The sequence below is a fragment of the Hibiscus syriacus genome, unplaced genomic scaffold (assembly GCF_006381635.1).
Source record: "Hibiscus syriacus cultivar Baekdansim isolate YM2019G1 unplaced genomic scaffold, ASM638163v2 tig00110943_pilon, whole genome shotgun sequence".
NCBI classification, from domain to species: domain Eukaryota; kingdom Viridiplantae; phylum Streptophyta; class Magnoliopsida; order Malvales; family Malvaceae; genus Hibiscus; species Hibiscus syriacus.
In genome coordinates, this window is record NW_024062924.1 from 564,557 (window position 1) to 570,419 (window position 5,863).

Sequence of the window (5,863 nt, forward strand, 5' to 3'; positions counted from 1 at the left end):
ATAATTCGACCCAACGACGCTACCTTAGGTTCAATTCTTTCTAGATCAGTAGATACTTAAGGACCTTATGATCGGTGAAAATATAACACTTTTCTCCGTAGAGGTAGTATTTCCAAATCTTCAAGGAAAAGACTACGACAGTTATCTCCATGTCATATGTGGGATAGTTGCACTCATGAGTTTTAATCTATCAGTACGAATACACTGCTACCTTCTCATCTTGCACAAGGGCATATCCTAACTAGTTCAATGAGGTTTTGCTAAATATGATATAATCTTTATCGGACTCAGGCTCTGTTAAAATCGGTGCTTGAGTCAGAATCTCTTTCAACTTCTCAAAGTTCTACTGATGCTTCTCATTCCAAACGAAAGGCTCATTTTTTTTGAATGAGTTTAGTCACAGGGGTGAATATCATGGTGAACCCTTAACAAAGAGACGACATAGAGAACCCCTTGACAAAGTGGCAATAGTATCCCCCAAGTCTGAGGAAACTATGTACTTTAGATACATTATATGGTGGCTCTCATTCTACTACAACCCGGATCTTTTACGGAACTACTCGAATGCCATAGGTGACTACTACACGACCTAAGAAAGATAATCTAGATAACTAGAACTCACATTTAATAAACTTTATAAACAATTGGAACTCCTTAAGCGTTTGAAGTATAATTCAAAGGTGGTGGTCATGGTCTTCCTTTGGCTGAGAGTAAATTAAGATTTCGTCGATGGAAAAAAAATATTAATTCAATTAAGGGTTGGAGACTCAATTTATTAGGTCCATAAATGTTATTGACGCATCAGTAAGTGCAAATGGCATTTCTAGGAACTCATATTGACCATACCTAATTTGGAACATTGTCTTTGCTATATTCGTTTCTTTAACTTTTAGTTGATATTACCAAAACTTCATATCTATCTTGGAGAATACCCTATCCCCATAACCTAGTCAAACAAATCGTTAATCCATGTAAGTGGATATCGGTTCTTGATTTTTAACTTGTTCAAATGACCATAGTCGATGCATAACCTCATCGACTCGTCATTCTTCTTTATGAACAACACTAGCACCCCCCCTGTGATATACTCTGATGAATAAATCCTAGATCTAGTAATTCTTGAATTTGGGCCTTAAGCTCTTTTAATTTAGTTAGTTCCATGTGATACGGGGCAATGGACAGTAGGGCCGATCCTAGTAATATTTTGATGCCAAATTCTAACTCGCGATTTGGTGGCAACCTTAGAAATTCCTCTAGAAATACCTCTGGGAAGTCCCTGACGATACATATGTCTTCAAGTGTCGAGCTTCAAACCCTAGTGTCTATTACATGGTCTAGTAATGTTTCACAACCTTGACTCGTCAATCTCTAAGTGACTATGATTGAGATAATCCTAGAAGTGTTGCGGATAGGGGTGAGCAAAACTCGACAAGTCAAAAAAAAAATTCAATTTCGTGTTATTCGGGTTTACTCGAATTATAAATTTGATTTAGAGTTTAAGTCGATTAGAATTTTGAAATTTTGAGTTACTCGAAAAACCATAAATCTGAATAAGTATTTTTATAGTTTTATGATTTAGTCCCTAATTTCAATATTCCTTCATTTTCTCCTTCATTTTAAGTGCATTTATACGAAACTTGGACCACATACATCTAAATCATAGTATAATACATACATACTTTCAATTCCTCTTTTTGGATAATAATTTTTTAGTTTTCAATTTAATCCCTTAATTTTTCATATTTTTCTTATTTCTTCAATTTATCATTTATTTTACGCTCGATTTTTACCAAATTTGAACCAAATGCTAATATACCAAAATAAAATACCTATATAACTTCAATTATTACATTTTACTAAAAATATACTCTTTTTTATTAGTCTCTTAACTTTACATTTTACTCAATTTGGTCTTTTGACTACAATTGTTTGTAAATTTTTCCCCATAAATTCCTTGTCTCATTTATACACTTATCAATATTTTACCCTCAAAATAATCTCTTTAAAATATAATATTATGAATATATTTCATAATTTTAGATTGTATTTGATATATTAAATAACATTTTAATGTGAAAAGAATATATATATATATATATATATATATATATATATCTTATATGGTTAGAGAAAGTAAAAAAATTGGAACAAATCATTGCCATAATACTATAAAATAATTATAATAAAATTAGTGCAGAAACTCAAATAACTCGACTAGACTCGAAAAATTTCAAGTTAAGTTTGAGTTGTAAAATACGACTCGTCAACTCGAATAACTTGAAATTTTTTGACTAGACTCAATCGAATGCTCACCCCTAGCCACGAAAGTCATCACTAGCCATTATGGACTTGGTATCATCCTCACACCTGAGCTTGAGTTGCCTACCCTTACATTTTAGCTTCACGTCATGTTCCGACATCCAATTCATTCCTAGGATAAAGTCAAACTCTAAAAAAGGTAACACCATAAGGATGATAGAAAAACTTAACCCTAAACTTCAACCGACCATCTAATATAAACCTTGTTAACATATACATCTAGTTCTAGGAGACTCAAGACCCTAACCTTAATCTTAAGGTGTTCGACTAGAATACCCCACTCTTAGACAAGCTCACGACACATACACGAATGGGTATAACCCTGATAAATTAAAGTAGTAACTAGTGTACCATAAATAGTAAAGATACATGACATAACGTCAACTAACTCACACTCTTATTGGGCCCTCACTACGTACTGTCTCAAGGCAACCCTAGCCTCAGATCTGACCATAAATCTGATAGTTCCCCTATTGTACTACCTCTACACTAGCTACTATCCCTATGGACAAATCATTGGCCTTACTGAACTGACCTTTGAGCAACTGGTGGCGCTGCGCTCCATGCCTCAAGATAATCTCTGATGTAATGCTCTAGTGAACCTCAACTGAAACATGCCTTTAAAAGTTGGTGACACTCTCTAGTGTGCCATTTTCTACAATTTCCACACAAAGGGGGCTATGACCCTCTACTAAAACCTCTAATTCTCGCCATCGAGGAATAATTTAAAGGCCTAATACGGTGCTCTGACCCCTAACGATGCCCCAATCTCTATCCTATCCCCAAAAACTTTGGTAGTGGGGACTTCTTCACTTATCGGGAGTCCCTAGCCTTATTTGTCGAAGACTAGGATGGTCCAATAGAATATGGTGCCCTCTGGCTATGGCCTTCAGAACTGCTCATCAGACGGGTCCTCGTAGACTATACTTCTCAATCGTCTTAGCATGGCAAGTTAACTCTACAAAGAGCCTAAATGTGGAGCCCCTCTCTAAACCTCTTGCAGTGAAAGTCCTCAATCACTACCAACTCACGTGTTTAGTAACTCAAATAAAGAAAGTTGTGCTCGTACCCTATCACAAATTGACCCCTGAACTAGGTGTGTGAACTAGTCCCTCATATCATCAGTGTGTGCTTCCCTAATGTATTTATGTCTGAACTCCTCCAAAAGTATTCCCAAGTTGATATTGTAGGCTTCAAAGCTAGCTCGAATATCTCCCACCAATCGATGACATCATCTTTCAGTAGCGTGGTGATGCGCTCAAGCTTACCCTTCAGGGTAAGATACAACTTTTTGAGAGTGTAAAGAGTCTGATGAAGCCATTAGTCGATGTTAATAAGATTGTTATCACCGATACTAAAGAAGTTCGTAGTCGTATAGCGTCCGAGTCATTCAACTGGTGATTCTTGGGGTGCTACAAGTGATGGAATGGGTATGGTAGATGCGATGGATGCCATCGAGATGACCTTAAAGATGTGCCTAAGAGTAGGTGTGAGATCCCTGAAGAAAGTGACCTCATCTATTCATGTGTCCTTTGAGATACCCATCTCCTTGAAGTTCATAACGAACTTATCGTCAGTATCTCCAGCAAGCGAGACGTCTCTCTCATTGCGCCCTTCTGACTGGGCACGGGATCCTCAACCATATCCTATAGAATTCAAAGAAAAAGAGAAGTTATTATTTCCATTTCAGATAATCAAGTACTCTGACACTCTAGGGGCATGTACATCATTGACTCTAACCTGCAGGTCCTAAGAAAAACTAAACCTGACACTTTGATACCACTAAATGTAACACCCAAATCTAACCCAACCTGAAGTCTAGATGGGTTGGATATTACATTGGACATTGAAGTTGCAAATTCAAAACATAATAGGTAAGTTTACAAATGGGGGAGTTCCCAAAAACAAATCCTCAAAATACATCAAGTTTCTCAAAAGTGTTACGAATCAAATTAAACAAGAAAAAGTCTATGATATACATGCCCACTAAAATAACTGAGACGTACTCTACGACTTGTTGAATTAGAATCCACAATCTGGGGATAAGCTCCCTGACCGACACCTACTTACCTATGAACAAAAATGAATTTCAAAAGCTGAGCTACGAGTTTGGTGCCAGATAGATAACTCTACTATACTACATCCATCTGTTAGATGTGAATGCTAACAAGTTCAGTCATGCATCAATGAAATGCATCAAGCATAGTTCATAACAAGTATCAAGCATAAACACAATGTGTAAGTGTATTACTGTATATACATATGTTGTGGTCTTGCCATCAAATAACGGAAGTGTCTTTTCACTGATACTAAAGTGCCTCTACATTAGTACAAAAGTGTATTTGCACTGATACTAAAGTGCCTCAACACTAATAAGAAAAAATTTGGATATCTCTATTTACAATTACTCGACGAACGTTCATACATTCAAGTAGCTCAAGTGTCCTCGTTGTTTTTCGAGTTTCAAATAAAGGGTAGTTTTATGCCACCTTACTTAAATCGTTCTTGTTACAATTATAGTTATTAGTTGTTCTCACTTGTAGTGTTACTAGAGAAGTCTCATCGACTCTTAATTCCCTTCTCGAGTACTTGAAACAAAATTAAGTTATCTACCCAATCTAGAACGATAGTATCGATAATGGCCTAAAAGTATCGATACCGACCGTAGGGTATCGATACTACCCCAAATATGGATACCAAAAATAGCTTCAATGTTTTTGGAAAATTACTCAGTATCGATAATCCTACCTGAGAGTATCGATACTTCCCCAAGTATCGATACCAAAAATAACCTTGATGTTTCAAAAATAATCCTATTATCAATACCCTTACTTAGAGTATCGATACTCTACCCTAGGTATCAATACTCCCATGAGTACCAATACAAAAAAATTGTAATCCTAGCATCGATACCAACCTTAGAGTATCGATACTCATTGTACAGTATTGATACCATAAGAATGGGTATCGATATCCAGCCCAAAAATCCCTTTTATTTAGGCTACATGAAGAACAATATATATACTTTCATCTAGTACCGATACCTCTACCCATAAATGCTTTATCTAAGCACGAAAATGTTCCTCTAGCTACCCTCACAAGTCCCTTTAAGACTTGTGAATGTTTATTAAGCTTTATAGGAGTTCAAGGCATTATTATAGGTCATTCAAAAGCAATGTAAACATCAAATATTTCATTTCTCATCAAAAATCACAATTACCCATGTTTGCACCCATGAACATAACAAGCAAGAAAATCACAACGTATGATCTACAAGTTGTACAGGTGAGTCAGGAATGTGTTACTTTAACACTAGTTGATGGAAGGTGCTCACAAGATCACCCAAGCATCTACTTCTCTTTATTCTTGCCCTTTGAGCTTTCACTAATTTCTCTCACTAACCAAAATCAAATAAGAGGATTACTAACTCATGGAAAGACCTTAAATGAGTAAGGACATGATTCAAAACTCTTAGAGTCGAATTTAGAGTCTCATAGAGCCCTGAAACTCAAAACCTCTACAAACCCCCTTTTTGGCCACCATG